Genomic DNA, 17,324 nt, shown 5'->3' with positions numbered 1-17,324 from the left:
CACAAAAAGTGAGCGTTGCCGCCACAATAGTCGTTTTCCTCCCACATTGATGAGCAAGACGACATCAACCGCTGTGATCTACACCACTAGAAAGGATGGAGTGTTACTTCTTATTGCGACAGGAGCGTACGGCAGAGAGGTCCAACACGATCATCCCACTCAATTATAACGTACAGACAACCAGTAATGAACAGTTGCATTTGACGGTTAAAAAATCATCACTCGGCAACTGTAATCCGTGACAATCACAATAGGGAATGAAGTATCTGAGGGGAAAAGCGTAAATAAAAGGTATATCAATATGCAACCTCTGCACAAAACAAAGTTGTAACACATACTTTTATCAGTAAATAGTAATTTAAATTGGGAGAAATGTACTGGCACCCTACAAACGGCGAAAATGTGCAGTATGAGGCACAGACAAGCGGTAATTAACAGTTGCATTTGACGGTTAAAAAAGGCGTCACTCGCCAGCTGTACTCTGTGACAATCACAATAGGAACGGAAGTATCTCAGGGGTGAAGCGAAAATGAAATGTATATCAATACGCAACCTCTGCACAAAACAAAGTTGTAACACATTCTTTTACTACTAAATAATAATTTAATTTGGGTATATGTAGTGGCACCCTGCAAACGGCGGCAATGTGCAATGTCCATAATGGGGAAAAAAAATTCAACGGCACTTTAACCTTGTAATGCAGATGCAGTAGGAAAAAATCTTTTTTTTCCCCCAAAGTAAAAATGTACTGTCAATTTCGTATATAGGCGGGAATAATACACTTACATGATGTGGACCGGCTCCATTGCGTTAGCTGCAGACAGTAGTGTAACTAATACTTCATGGTTGGTGCAAACGTTTTTGAAGCATAACCCTATCAAACAATATGTTTTTCTAACTGTTACTCCCTACATTCTTTCTGCTCTTTTCCTGGACCTCAAGGTTAAAAATCAACTGCCCCTTATGGCTGTCGACAAATATGCGGCCGTACTCAGCTTGTATTTCAAACAGAAAAAGAAGTGGCCTTCACTGCGAATGCAAATACATTCTCATTTTGCAACAACATATCAGCGGCTATTCATGAGAACCGCTACTCCCGTACACGGGCGGAACTGCTGTGTGTAGGAAATAGAGCAGGTGGCTGCCTCAGATTCCTGCCAGTCTGACCGCAGTAATGTTGTTTATGTATTGTAAAATGGACGCAGTAAGTTCATTTTGTACAATGAGTAGCAAGTTTCACTGTACCGTACGACAGTGCTAAAAAGAATACTACAATGGTTCACTTTCTACTACCAAGTCTCATTAACGCTCACCCTTCGAAACAGTGTTCCATAAGTGTAACAAGTGCATTGGTGTCTTCTTCATTTAGGTATATTAGCGACAATGTCCGTGTTCAACAGAAAACCAAGTAAACATGGCGGATGTATCGAAAGATTAAAACGCACTTCACGCTGTGCCACAACCAATCGGTGAAAGCACAACATGGTCACGGCCAGCACGCCACAGAATAGCCAATTGCAATTGTCTCCATGGAGCGAACAGGGAAGTGTGACCGCGGAGCGGACATAGATATCACTTATTTATAAACACATAATTTTTGATCGTTTTTAAGGAAACTACTGGACGGATTGTCACCAAATTTACATATAACTCCCCCTCCCTGGATGAATCCTCACCAAACTTTTGCAAAAAAATTCAGAGTGGCCCACATACTTTTTTGCAAAGTTTGGTGAGGATTCGTCCAGGGGAAGCGAAGTTATAAGCCGCCCAAAAAGTGCTCTTCCTATGGAAACAGCAATTTAACTAACTACCATGGCTGTGTAATATATATATATTACAGTGTTTGATTAGCCATAATTAAGTACAAAACCCCAAGATGGGGGCATCCCTGTGTCAGTTAATGCCCTGGGGCCCATAGTTACAGGGTCGAGCGAAGAGAGGGCCTTAATGAAGGATCCGGGGCATTACCTGACATGGTAATATCCCCCCATCAAGGGAATTATTGCTATTAGTAACCCAGCCCATTAGACTGGGGTACTAATACTGTGATTTTTCAGTTGCAATATGCTCCTGCATTTCGCTCAGAAAAAATAAAATAAAAATGGCTGCCATAGATTGGAAAACGAAGTCCTTTCTCCCTTTCCATGGCGGCCATAGTAAACAAAGAAGATGGCCACCAGGCAAAGGGAGAAGGGACTACACGTGTGTTAGAGATCGGAAGTGGATGTACAGGAGACAGAAGTGCTCCCATCGTGTCAGCTCCAGAAAAGGACCAAAAAGGAGAAGGTAAGTGAGACTGGCGGGAGAGGGAGGGAAATCTAAGGCAATGGGGTGTGAGGGGTGGAAGAGGGACACTTACCTAGTTCGATGGGGGAGATGGCAGCCTAAAGTCCTGAGAAGGCTCAGAGCAGCAGCATTACTGCACAGTAATTCCCCCATTACAAGCCCCCCCATTGGCTTGGAGGACAAATGGGATAAAGCATGACCAAATGGGCCATGCCCTGAAAGGTGATTACCTGTAGCCATCAACCCAGCCACTCAAGTTCTTTTGCATAAGACACTCAAGTAACATTTCCTTTTTCATATGTTCTCTGAATCTCTTCAAGTATTGGGCAGGCGTCTTCCCAAACATTAAGACACACCACCTCGGGGTACTAATTAAATATAATATTTGTATAACTATCTGCCGAAGTGTAAACCTTGTTTACTTGCCTTATGTACTGAGTGTGAACCCTTTACAAGGCTCCCCCGTTCCTGCGACTTGACCACTCTCCATGATACCTTGACTGGTTTGGCGACATCTCCCAGAGTTTTCCCTGTTCACTAACTAGGTTGGCCTCCTATACATCTGTTCACCAAGCCAGAGTATAGAAATCCAGTCTAGAAAATGGTGTATAGCGGTAGGATAAGGTTTTGGGTACCCAGTATATTACACTGGTGTAGTATCTGGATTATACTTACACAAAACACTGTAATTTGACTTGTCTAATACTATAACAGACACCTACTGTAATACATATCATGTAAACAGTTGCTACGACCACTTTGAGCACCTTTAAACTGATCAGTTGAAAATGTTATGTGTTGACAGAGGTATGGCAGTCTCTGGCAACAAGGCTGAAGTAATGCATAGAATTTTGAATCATCAGAGGAATAGGTATGTGCCTCTTCCAGAGAATGGTGATAGTGGTGATGTTGGGGCCAGGCCCAGTATAAGTAATGTGTTGACCACCACTGCCGCTGTGGAAAGGGGAGAGGAGGAGGATGATTCCACTGAGTTGCCTCTAACACTTTCTGAGGCTGAGGTATTGTGGGATCTGAAGAAAGAAAAGCTCAAACTCAACCAGAAGGAGCTTGAGTACAATGTGGCCAAATTAGAATTTGAAAGGGTTGAAATGCAAAGAGAGATCACCAGCTGGAGCTTGCCCGAAAGCAGGCATCAACAGGTAACTCCGGGGCATCTGGTAATGGTTCTAGGTCCGCTTCTCAACCTAGATTCCCAAAAGATCTGTTCAGTCTGTATGAGAAAAAATATGTCATGAATTGGCTTCTGACTTTTGAGTACGCTTGTGAGGTGCAAGAAGAGGGTGATGCTGATAAAATTGCATGGTTGCTCAGCAGGCTACCCCATTCAGGCAGCAGTGCCATTATGGAAATGTCAAAAACTGACAGAAAAGACTTTGCAAAATTGAAGCAAGCTCTGATCTTAATTTTTGGGAAGACGCCTGCCCAATACTTGAAGAGATTCAGAGAACATAAGAAAAAGGAAAATGTTACATGAGTGTTTTATGTGACAGACTCCCGAAGAACTTGAGTGGCTGGATTGAGGGTTACAAGGTAATCACCTTTGAGGGCATGGCCCATTTGGTCATGTTTGATCACATTTTTGCTTATGTTCCCCTGAGCTTAAGCAGCATTTGGTAGATTCTAAGGAGTTAGGTCAAAAGAAACTGCCCATTGCAGCTGACTTATAGGGGTCCTATAGACTGTCCCATAAGGAGAAACCTGCTTCTGGTAAGTAAAAAGAGTGGAAGAAGCAGGATAAAGAGGGTCGGGATCTGATAAAACCTCATCCCAGAAGTCCACAACGGGTTTAAGGGGAAGTCACAAGATTCAGGTAAGGTAAGTGGGACTAACAATCCTAAGCATGAAAGTGGTTACTTTAAGCCTCCCTATGTGTCAAGGTCCAGTGGATCCTGTTACACTGGTGAAGCCAGTGCCCATGTGAAGGGTGACCCCAAATGTAAGAGTAATACCTTTGATGGTCCACTCTGTAAATCTGGCCTTCTCTCAGGGTGAGGAAGGCATTCTTACAAGGTCTGCTTCTCTTAGATTCCTTCCCCACACCTGAAGAATCTGAAGTAGTGTTAGTTTTCCTTCAACATGGCAATGTTGGAGCTTCTGCCCCCATTCCAATTCTTTCCCAAAGTAAGTTTTCCTCTGTGGGTAGTGTTCAAGTAGCAGGTGTAAGCACCTCTGCTGTTAGGAATACTGTGCTCGGTCTTACTAAGGTAGCTTCCCGTGTGGCAAACCCACAGAGATCCTGTGGGGCATACTCAGTTGGCTGAAAGGCCTTCTCTCAACTTCCCAGAATTGCCATTCATTAGAGCTGTGACTAGTGAACTGGTTAGGGCATCTGTCAATGTTAGGAGAGTGGTTCATATAAGAGTCCTGGGTGGGATCAGTCTTCAAGACTTAGGTCCTAATAGACACTCTTCAGACCCTTCAAGCAGTAGGAATCAGGATAAGGCTGCCTTGGCCATGTCTAAGGGGAAGCCTATGCCATAGGAAAAACCCGAGCCTAGAGGAGTCAGAAAAAGAGGCATAGGGAAGGAACATATTCACCCCTGCCCTACCTTCAACTTCTGTTGAGGTAGTTGGCCAAGTCGCTGAACTAGGCCTGGAAGAGGGACTGCCAGAACATCTTGGATCCTATGGGACTCCTGAGCTAACAAGCTTGCTTGTAATTAAGGAGGTCCTTAGGGGAGAGATTAGTATGGGTCAACAAAGGAAACTGTTTTTACTAGGCCTGTGGAGAAAGGTCTGCTTCCAGTGGGAGGGTAAACCTCAGCAAAGGATACAAAAGGAAGGTCGGTTACTAGTGAGCAAGCCCATAGAGCTCATCAGAGGAAACCATGAGAGGTTGGTGGTTCCTCAGGATGCGTGTCCCTTCCTCTTACAGTTGGTGCATGACATTTCCCTTTTGGTTCATTCTGAAGTCAGAATAACTAAAGAGTGGTCTCCCATGCTTTCTTGCTGGCCCATGATGGGGATCGCAGGAGAAACCAATTGTAGGAGATTCCCTTCCTGTCAGCATTCTGACAGAAGTGAGATAGGTATTCAGGCAATCCAGGATCCACTTATAGGAGTGGACCCATCTTCGGAAGAGAGAAAGCCAAACTTTGTAAGCCCTTGACTCTGTGTAACACCTCAGGCAATATGATGGTGTTGGTGGTTGCTGATCACAACACCTTGGGCCTCATTACATTATGGCGGTAAGTGGTATAATTGGCAGTAATGCTGTTACTGGCAACTTTACCACTATGCCAAATCACAACCTACAGAATAATTGGCGGAAATTCCCCTGGCGGAAATACCTATGTCGGAATTACCTCTGGCAGTAATTCCTCCATGAATTTGCAGAATTAGCGCTGGGGCTAATTCCATCAGTGGAATTACTGCCATGAAACAAAATCCCATTTCCAAAACACATTACAAAATTAGCAGAACTATTGCTAAATAGCGGCGTAATGCCGCCAAAAACAAATAACAGTTCCACCAGAAAAGTGGAGGTAAATCATACAGGTGCTAGAAATTAAGGCACAGGTGCACCATAACCACTCAGGAGGAGCATGCAAGGGCCACACCTTTCCCAAAAACACATCCAAGCAACATGCAGCCACAAGCAGCCATTGATTATGGGCTCCACAACCTCCTACTATACATCCAGCTACAGCAGCATGCAAGACCACAGCAGTGAAGGAGACAGACTCCACAAAGGTGCAGGAGAGTTGTGCTGCGGAGGGCACCAATACCATATGCCCGCCCAACCCCTTGGACACTGATGGACAGCCAATTAGTGACCCTATATTGATTGGACCATCCCACCATCACAGAACTGCTCACCTTGATCCAGGCTTAACTACAGGGTGCCATTGCAATCAGAACTGCCACCCCGCCCCTGCTGAAGCATCTGTCCGTCCTACACTTCTGTGGTGCGGTGGATTTCAGCACACAGTTGGGACACTGCATGGGATGTCACAGCCCACTTTCTCCAAGGTGCAGGACCAAGTCATGGATGCACTCATGAGACATGCCCATCTGCACTTCTCCATGCCCATTACCCTGGTGGAGGTGCATGAAGCAAGGGCACGTTTCTACGCCATTGCCCATTTTCCCAATACCATAGCGGCACTGGATTCCACACAAGCGGCATTGGTACCACCCCAGGCAATGGAACAGGCATACCAGAACAGGAAACAGTACCACTCAATGAATGTGCAAATAACATGTGATGCAGACCTCACAATCAGCCACTGCTGTGCCTGATACCCTGGGGCCACACATGATCACATGATACTAAGGAACAGCACCCTACCAGCATACATGTAGAGACACAGAGGACAGCTCACCTGGCTTGTGGGTAAGTAGTAGACAGACCTGATAACCAAAATCACTGTTACACACCTGGGGCACGTAAGTAGTAGCAATGTGAAACAACTACAAGTCCCATGAAGCAACAACAGATATGCACAGAACAGACCTAGAACCCTGACTGACCCACCACAGTACACAGACTGTAGCCATGTGATGACACAGGGCATCCTGCCATTCTAGACTGCACAACGCAATCAGGGCGCCCATTAAACCCATGGAAGCATTGTCATGGTCCGTACATGGCATACTGCCACACCATAAGTGACAAGTACATTGTTGATGACATTGCATTGACAAATACTTGATGACTGGCAACTCCCACAATGTGAATGAATGCAAGTGTACCATGTAGGCCAAGTCCCATCCACCTCAATGCACACAAGGTGCACCGTGCACATGCACCAAGTTTTCAACATAGGGTTGAACACATCAGGACCATAAACCTGTACCATGACCCACACACATCATGTCTCACACAGTCCATTTATGTCTTGCAGGTGTCACTGGCTATCCACAGTTGCCATGGCTGATTACACATGTGAGGAACCCTGGCACACCACAGGAGATAGCCTACAATGAGGCGCAGTGGAAGACCAGGTCATGTATTGAGAGCACATTTGGATTGCTGAAATCAAGATTCTGGTGCCTTCACCACACAGGCGGTGCCCTTGTGTACAGCCCCGAGAAGTATGCAAAATAGTAGTCATATGCTCAATGATGCCCAATTTAGGCATATGAAGGAACATAGAAGTACCTCCAGATGGAGACCATTCCCACCATAGCTCAGATGAGCAAGACGTTGAAGGTCTAAACAGAACACCACAGGACATTTATGGGGATGTGAGGGAAGGACGAATGGTCTGCCAGGACCTCATGGACAATTTCTTCTGACTTGGGACACATGCAGCCCACATATGCAATGAATGCACATGTCTCAACACCCTTGAATAAATACTGTTCAAATTACCCTGATTCAACTGTGTTTATTCATGAAAACCAAGGAACCCCTAGCCCCAACACCATCACCCACACCCCACCCCAGCCCCAACACCAATTACTACCCCCTCAGCCCCAAAACCATCATCCACCCCCACCGTTGATCCAATACCATCACCGCCACCCCAGCCCCAACACCATCAATGCCCCAACACCATCACCCACCCCAGCACCAACACCATCACCCCCACCACAGCCCCAACACCATCACCTACCCCCCAACCCAGCCCCAACACCATCACCACCCACCCCAGCCCCAACACCATCAAATACCCCCCCGCCCCAACACCAATTGGCTTCCCACACCCCAGCCCCAACGCCAACTCCCACTGGCGCTTCCACTTTTCCCCTTTGTCCGCTTGGTTTGCAGCTTGTGATGAATGCTGTTGTAAGCAACTGGGCGGGGTGCCAGTCATGGATCCCGCAGTAGGGATAGCAGACTGTGAACTCCCCTGCACGCTTCCCAAGAGATTGTCCATAGTTAGGTGAATGGCTCTGGCCATGTCCTCATTGGAGGATGACAACTGTTCAGCCAGCTCCCACAACCTCTGACTTGTGAGACACTGACTTGCATTGCTTCGCACTGTGCTCCTACACAGATGGTCTATGGACCTGGACAACTATCTAGATGCTCCCTGAATGCAATCACGTATATCCTGTGAATGCACCAATTGTTCTTGGGCTATGGCACGCCTCTCTGCCTGCCTCTGTTCCATCCGGTCTAGACGTTCCCAGATTTCCTGCAGTGTGGGGCACAGCACTGACTGTGGTTTATGTCCACTGCCATGTACATCCTGGTGTGCTAAATGGTGAGCAACCTCAGCCTGCTCATCTGAGAACTCCTGCTCATAATGTAGAGCACAGCGGTATGACCGGTGGGAAGGTTGTGTGTGCAGTGAGGAAAGGCTGTGCAGGGGGGAGGATTCTGGGGACAATTGGCAGATGGGGGAAAGTGGCTGGCTTGATGCGGGGGATGCAGAATCAGATTTCATCCCTGCGGCACCTGCAGTGGCCTGCTGGGATTGCAGGCTGTCATCCCACTGTGGCTCATGTGTGAGTTGGCAGTCGCCCCAGCAGTGGAGGTGTTTTGTTCTTTTGCTGGTGGCACGGTTTCCACAATTGGGTCCTGTGGAGGCCATGTGGCTGTGTCCTTCTGGTCTGGCTGCTTGCTGGAACTGGTTGGTGCAGGTGTCATGGAGAATCTGGAATCCTCTGTTGTTTCCTGGGTGTCTTGAGTGCCTGTTGGGGCAAATTGAAATGGGCATTACCACTTTGGTGCTGAGGTGCATGGTTATTTAGCAATCACTTTCACTTGTACTATGTCATTACTGTGTGGACTTGCATCATGTTTCAGACACTGTGCTTGTGACATGCATTGCATCTGGGCGACCAGGTGCCAGGTGGTGGGTTCCCTGCTTGTCTCTGACGTCCAATCTTTGGATGGTTTGAGCTACAGGGTGTCCTGTCTAGAAGTGCATCGGGACTGTTGATGCTTGGTTTCTGGTGGTGCAGTCAGTTGATTGCAGTGAATTTAGTTGTGTTTGAGTCCGGTGTAGGTGAAGTTGGGCATGGATTTCTCAATGTGTGTCTACATGGAGCATTGCAGTTGATGGGTTCGTGGGTCTGACAGTCATCCACTGATGTGCATTCATGGACATGGGCTTGTCAAATAGTTACATGATGGCTGTGTTGCATGTGCATGGGTGTCCACTGTACGGGAAAGGAGAGGTTGTGATGTGCAATGTGGACATGCATTGTACCTTCTAAGTTGCGTTGCGATGGTAATTCTTGCTTATGTCATCCCCTCCACTTCCTGCATGGGTGTTATGTAAGGGGGGTTCATTGCTTCACTGACTCATGTTGTTGTGGCCTGATACCTCACACTGATTGTTAATGCATACTGGGGTTCATGTCGCTTGCTTGCATGGCAGTCTGTGGGTTTGTGAATGCCTGCTGGAGTGGGCATGTATGGGACCATATTTCACTCAGATACACAATGGATTCAACCTGGCTGCTGGCTCCAAACTCGGCCATGCCCATGCCCTCAATCCCGACCATGTGCAGGATACCACTGACCATTTCCTCCTAGCGTGTAAGTTGCAGTGATCCAACTGTGCCACCTCCACTGGCGGCTGTCTCCTGGCGATTGAGGCATATTAGTAGGCTCCTGACCCTAACATTGAGGTTATTGCTTCATCATGCCAACACCATGTCCCTGATCTCAGCACATATGGTGTTGTTGCGCTGTTGGCTGGTCTTTCGGTTTTGTGCCTCATAAAGCTCCTCAGAGCGGGCCTCCTCCTGCTCTGATAATACAGTGATCTTATGCAGCCTCATATCAGGCACCCTGCCTTTACTCTTTCCTCCTGACATTTTTGTAATTTTCCGGGTGTTTGGATGGCACTCCTCTGTCCAGATATTTGACAGATTGTGATTTCCAAAATGGCGGCCCCTCTGCTTCCTTTTATAGCAATGACACATTTCAACAGGCAGAAATTCAACCAATGGAATTTCCGCCAGCACAATTTCTGCCGGCAAAAATTCCCCTGACCAGCATGGCAGCAACAAAAATTCCACTGAATTATTGCAGAAATTCCACCATTTTATGGGTTTTTGGTGGTAACTCCACTGAGCGGAATTACCGTTACCACTGTTGTACCGTGCAAGCGCCCGAAAGGTTGGAATACAGCAGTAATTCTGCTATTCCCCACGGCTGTATCGCTAATTCCACAACAGCTGAATTACTGCTGATTTTGGCTCGGACTCGTAATGAGGCCCCATGTGTCCTGATGGCACCCCACAGACAATGACTCCCAAGTCCGTAATCAAAGTCTTATTGAGCATTAGCACCAGAGCTAGCTCCTCTGAGGGAGTTGTGCCTAGCTCAGGCAGCATCTCTATGCTCAGGAGAGGTCAGACCCAGTGGAAAGAAGGTGAAGTGAATTGTAATTGGTCACTCAACTGTTCCCCAAAGGATTGTAGTCTGACAGGGAGACTTTTTAGAACCCTCACAAGATTCATTGGAGCACTTTGTGATCCCCAAAGAAGGCGGAGGGACCTTGTTATGTCAAACGTGTTCATGTAATGCCAGATCATAGTTGAATGGTCTGGGCCTTGCCAAGTATTATGACTAGGTAAGGTAAACCCTTCAGAGGCCCTTGACAGATCTAGCAAGGCTGCTATAGAGTTTCCCATGGCTAGTGTTGATGATGGTGGCCCTAGATTTAAAATTGGAGCCCTGCTCTTCATTACAGAAAGGGGGCCGGATTATTCTGTGTCTTCTCCTGCCCTGTGCCAGAGCAGCCCTTCTAATGTCTTCATTGAGGGTGTTCTAGTGTCCCCTCAACTGACCGCACAACTTCAAGGTGAGGTACAAATGCTGCTGATGCAAATTCCTCATTTGTTTTCCATGAAGCCAGGTTTCACAGAGTGTTGTGGGCATGTCTAGTTCACTGGAAATAGTGGACCTAAACAAACTAGGTGTTATGGTGGTTCAGGACAAGTTGCATCTGACATTCAGTTGGAGATCAGTGAACTGTTGGATCATGGAGTGCTTGTGCTCTTGTACAATGCAGGTACGTCTGATTTCAGATTCTGCATGTACTTTAGCGCTCTTATTGCTGTCACTCTGACAGTTGTTTGCCCCCTACCAAATATATCCAAATTAGCAGGTCAGCTAAGTACTTCCAAGTACTTTAGCCTTATTGATCTCTCTGCAGGGTATTGCAAAATATCCCTGTCAGCAAATGCCAAGAAGGAGACAGCAGTTTCGACAACTACAGAACTTTACCAGAAGGTAATGCTGGAGACTGCACCAGAAAACCATTTGGTACTGCATAGTATGCACTTTGTGGGTGAAATACTAGCAGATTGGGTCTATTGTTAACCTGTAAAATCATATATGGTGATGGGTAAAACTTCAAGCGTGGGACATTGAACATGTTTTGTTATATTTGTTAAAATAACTATATTCTAACAACTCTGTAATGGTAATACTAAACAACGCAGGATAATTGTCTGATGGAATATTTATTAACCATGGGTTCAAACAGGGTTGTGTTTTTGTCCCGCTTCTATATAATATATGTGTGGTGGATCTGGGCATGGTATTGCATGAAACCCATCACTTTCCTCCCCGGATTGGTACTGCTGCTCTATCCTGGATGTCCTATGATAACGATATGATCGTACTGGATAGAGCAGCAAAAGGGCTACAACAAAGCCTAATATTATTATTGACGTTTTCTAAAGAAAACGGGTTATACATTAACGTTAATAAAAAGAAAATATGAAAATTAGCAGAAGAGGAACTCAGACCCCAGGTTTTGTATGGAAATTAAATGGGAAAACCGTGGAAGTTGTGGAAAAATACATGTACGGTGGTGTTATGATTGGTCCTTGCTTAGGTAGAGATATATTATGTAATTCTATACAACCAAGGGTGCTAGGGAAAATGTCTATGATAACATCATTTATCACTACTAATGGTGGTTATTCTCTGTAAGGTATGCTAAAGCTGTACTGTACTATTATTGAACCATCTATATTCTATGGATTAAATTCCTTCCTGGAAAAATAAATCTCCTGGATTAAAAAGCTGGAAGCCACTATTTGGCAAAAGAGGTTGGGGCTGATAATTCTGTCCCTGTAGAAGCTTTCTGTTGTAAATTAGGCTTACCTTCAGTTTCCACTCGGTGGAAGATATTAAGAAGTGATTTTTATTTGATGATTCTTACTTTGTAAAAACATTACGATACATTACTGCGCCTCCCTGCAAACTTAAGAATGTATTGGGCTTATGGGTATTGGAAAAGGAGTTCTACTCTTTCCACTCCAGTATTGGCCTTAGGGTAGAATACCCTTAACATCTAGAACTGGCTACAGAAGAAATTAAACAGAAAGCCCACAAGTGGGAGGTGTTAGGGTTTCTTGCAGAGAATATAAGGAATCATACTTATACCAAACATAGATTCTATTTTCCCAAGCCTTTCAGTATTTAATAAAGACTAACACTCAACAGTTAATTATGTTTATCATAATGCTTCGCCTTAAAATATTGCACACGATGGATAGCCTAGGAGCTTGGGCTAATGTCCCTTGGTGTCAGAGACAGTGCCATTTGTGTAAGAAGGAGACTGAAACTGAGCGATATGTATTGACCTCATGCAAGGTATTGAAAGACACATATGAAAAAGGGTATAATTCTTTTGTGTCAGATATGAAAAATATGACTGGTGACCAATTTCTGTCACACGTTTGTCCAGGATCACCTCTGACTGTGGCAGCTGCAGCTTTTTATGTATGGCTAGAATTCGAGTAGCTGGTTAAAGAACCCACAAATGCAATTTTATAAATGTAATGATGTGGGCTGTAATAATCGTTATAGATTGTAATGTTTTAAGAAATGTTAATGATATATTGGTGGACTATTTAAATCTGTTTGATGCATTGCATTTTATGTACATTTTAGATATTGTCATTCATGTATGATTTGATAGGTCATTGAAGTAATTAATTTATGTTGAATGACCTTTTTGTATGATTTGGATCTTTGATATTTGTATATTATTGTAAATATTGTATTGCTGTGTTGTTTCTTGCTTGTGTGAAGGTTTTGTTAACCAATACACAATAAAAAGCAAATGTAAAAAAAAGTTGGAGACTGCACCTGCCACTTTCCACAATATTATCACATATGTTCTAGATGGGGTAGATGATTTCTGCACCATATCACTGGATGAGATAGCAGTCTTTAGCCCCACTTGGGAGGAACATATATGGCTTCTGAGGATTGTGTTCCATAGCCTTCATCAGGCTTACCTCTCTATGAAGGCAGCCAAGTGCCAGATTGGATTGGACTCAGTGGCTGACAATGAGCATGAAGTTGGTGAGTGTGGGGGTAACACTCAACCTTTTGCCAGTAAAGTACAGCTTGTACAGAATTGGGCCACCCCCACTAACCAAAACCCAATTGAGGACCTTTGTGGGCCTCACTGGAAAATACAGTAATTGTGCGGACAACTATTACCATATAGCTGACCCTCTGACTGCCCTCACTACTACTGGAAGGCATGAACTAGTTACATGGCCTATGGAATGTGAGAAGGCCTTCAAAGACTATTCTAAGAGCACCCTACCTTGCCTATGACACTGGGATAGGAGAAGAACTATCACAGCTTGATGACAGCAGTGAGGAACTACCTATATGTGTATCAGCTACTAGTTTAGCAGCAGAGAACTCAGGTGGCCACATGTGGAGAAGAAATGTTTTTCCATTGTATGGAGCCTTAGAAAGATGAGGTCCCACCTATGTGGGACTCAATTCATTGGGCCTCATTCTTGGTGTGGCGGCCCAGATATAAGGGTGCCGGTTGCACCGTACTGGCACCCTTTCTGGACCGCCACACTCCAACTCTGCCTTCCTGGGCCGTTGCGCCCGGCAGGTTTGAACTGCTGGGCGCAACAGCCCTTGTAGGCGGGGTTATAACGGAAGCACCGGCACTGCAACGGTGCCAGTGCTTGTTTGTCCCCATTCCCATGGAGTCGTCTGGGAACTTACACTTTCTGCCGCCTGATATGCCAGGCCGCCAGGACTTGTAATGATCTCAGGCGGCGTAATGGTGTTACGAGTTCGGTGGCAAACCACCACTAGCACTGGCGGGTTACCAACAAACTCGTAATGAGGCCCATTGTGTATACTTACCCTAAGCTTTTAAAGCGCTTCATGGACATGAAGGGAGAGAATCCAAAGTTGCTCAGGTGGTCTATGAGTCTTCAAGACTTGCCCATTGAACATAGGTCAGGTCCCAAACATTGCAATGCTGACAGGCTGTCAAAATGGGATAACCGACTGGAACAGGAGACCCATCCAGGGGTGGATTAGTTACCCCTGTCCCTAGTCTGGGGGGGATGAGTGTTAGGAAAGTTGTATGTTTTTAGCAACTTTCCCTCCATTTCTATGGATACCCAAACTTGTTGCTTTTGTTTTTGGACTCTGTCCTGGCTTTTTCCAGTGAACTGAAGCCTTCAGTTTCACAACACTGGACGTGTGTTCATTGTTATGGGGAAAATAACCAATCCTTAAGGCAGTCCGTACTGAGAAACTATTTTTCCCTTTTTCTTTTTACATGTTATCTATTTTGTGGGTAACTCTTTATCATTGCACAATGCATTGTACAATGCAGCGCAATGGGGTTTCTTGTGTATGACCCTAGACTACACTCACATGGATTGTTTGGTTACTTTAGATGTGCCTAATGACAATCTGGTGGTAGCAGTTACTTTCTGGTGATTTTCTACTGTACTTTTTGTTAGCCTTACTGCGTTTACCACATTTAGCAAGTAACAGAGGCTGGTGTCTCAACATGGCCATGCCAAAAGATTTTTTGTTTGCTCCTTGACCATCTTGTCCTGTTACCTTTTCCCTGCCTTGCCAGGTCAGGAAATTCCTTTTATGGTCATGCAGTGCCCGGGAAAGCCTTGGTTTTCACGGGTTAGTGCAGGGCCATGCTGGTATATTCCCAGGAGGTTAGTTGGTACTGTCTGGGCCCAATCCACAAACTGGTTTCTGTATGTCTGGGGAGTATGCATGACTTTCACCATCAGTGGACAGGATTGGACCCCTGCTGGGGTGTGTGTGAGGGGCAGATATTCGATTGAGTGGGCTGAGTTTCTGTCTCACCTGAGTTTCTGGATCAGAAGAGGAGTGCTGCAGCCATGCCCCAGAGATCCTGGAGAAATCCTGCGAGGAGCCGAGTATCCTGCCCAGCTGTGAAGATGTCTGAAGACCTATGGGCCCATCCTAAGAAGGCCTGGTGACCACCTTCTACATAGTCCCATTGGAATCCTGTCTGGCTGGTAATGTAAAGAAGTCCTTTGGTGGATCTTTAACCCTTGGAGTGGTGAGACCAACTATTCCCGATGTGTGCTCAGTGCCCAGCAATCTGGAATCTTCAGAAGTGTTCCTGGAACCATCCTGTAGGCTGAACAATTCCAGTTGCTTTACCGTGGTAGATGTGCCATGGTTCTGAATTTAGGCTCAGAGCTTTGGGGATTCTCAGCTTGTTCTACAAGAGTCCCTCCTGCGAAATGTCAGCATTCCAGCTTCAACAGGACCTGAGATAGGAGGCCAACTCTGACCGTGACAGTTGTGTCACCTCCTGTCGCTGTGCATTGGTGACCTTCATCTAAACCAGCTTTTCCGCATCTGGTTGAGTGCCTAGAGGAGTTCTGCATTTGTGTGGGTTGCATTTATTGACAGGAACAGGTTGCACCAGCTTCTCAAACCAACCGGGAAATCTCTTGCACCCTCCATGCCTGAGCTCTGGTAACCAGAACCAATGGTGGGAAAACCAACCTCTGGTGACCATCTGATGACCTGCCAAGTCTGAAGAGAAACCTGAATACGGGGGTGAGTTACAGTTGTACTTACCAACCCCCTATCTCCACCTGAAAAAGTTTTGAATACTTTTAAAAGTTGTACAATAGATTGGCTTTGGCAAAACTGTCTGCCGACAGTCCTCCAAAAGCTGAGGATATGATAAGTAATATAACGTGCCTGCACACAAGTGTTTCTAGGAACGATATGATAATCTGTGTCATTCAGATTGTGCAAGGGGGACAACGCAAGTGTGGGGGGAAAAGAAAGGGGGAGTGACAGGAAGAGGGAGGGGGACGTACAATCAGGGCAACAGAGCTATCAGTAAATGCAACCACGGCTGCGTGGCTCTGGGTTAGTGCAAGGAGTCTGGGGCGTGGGGGTTACAGATACAGCCGCTAAGTGCGCAGAAGGCCCGGGGGCAGTGCAGGGGAGACTGATCAAGGAGGAGCCTGGAATTGAGTAAGACTGTGAGGGAACCACGTAGCCAGTCGGCGCAACAGATAGGTAAGTCAGCAGGGGAGGGAGAGAGAGAAATCAGAGGAGAAAGGGCAGGTTTTGAGCTGCTTCTGGAACTTCAGATGTTCCAGCTCAAGTTGCAGAGTGGCAGGGAGGCCATTCCGCGGGGGAGGCACCTGCGGTGGAGAGAGATCTACTCCCCACTCTCTTCCTCGAGAAGCATCTGACCCTCAGAGAGTTGAAGGTAGATGAGCGAAGGTATCAAGAAGGAAGGTATATTGGAAGAGAGAGTTGGATGTAGTGCAGGCCCTTGCCCCAGAAAGCCTTGTGGACAATGCAGAGGGTCTTGAACTTGATCCTTGCATCCACCGGGAGCCAGTGGAGAGATTTCAGGGCTGGAGAGATGCAATCACTGGGCTTGAGGCCAAGGATACTTTTATATACTAGAATACATCCTTACCTGATTTTGTAACATTTTCCCATCCACAAGACCCTCCTCCTAACTGTTTCCCAGCTCGCAAAACATCTGTAAATGTTGTGAACTTTTAGTGCACAAGGCCGCAGTCAACTTATGGTTGGAATTCTGAAGTTAAGGTTGTATTCTTGTGGGCTACAATTGCAAATAATAACCATTATCTTTCCTTCTGTTCAGTATCGTGTGGTGGGGGTATTGTGATTTTATTGCACTGGCTCCAGTGGCTGTATATATGTATTGTATTGTGAGTGTTGTATGATAGTATTACTTTCTTATAGTCATTTTTAAATTGTTTGCTTGGTCATACATAAATATAGTATTTTTACAACAGTCTAATTGTAATCCTTGTTTACTTACCTT

The sequence above is a fragment of the Ambystoma mexicanum genome, chromosome 1p, assembly GCF_040938575.1.
Source record: "Ambystoma mexicanum isolate Mex_15411 chromosome 1p, UKY_AmexF1_1, whole genome shotgun sequence".
In the NCBI taxonomy this organism is placed as follows: Eukaryota; Metazoa; Chordata; class Amphibia; order Caudata; family Ambystomatidae; genus Ambystoma; species Ambystoma mexicanum.
The sequence above is the reverse complement of the archived record's forward strand: the minus strand, read 5'-3'. Positions refer to the sequence as shown.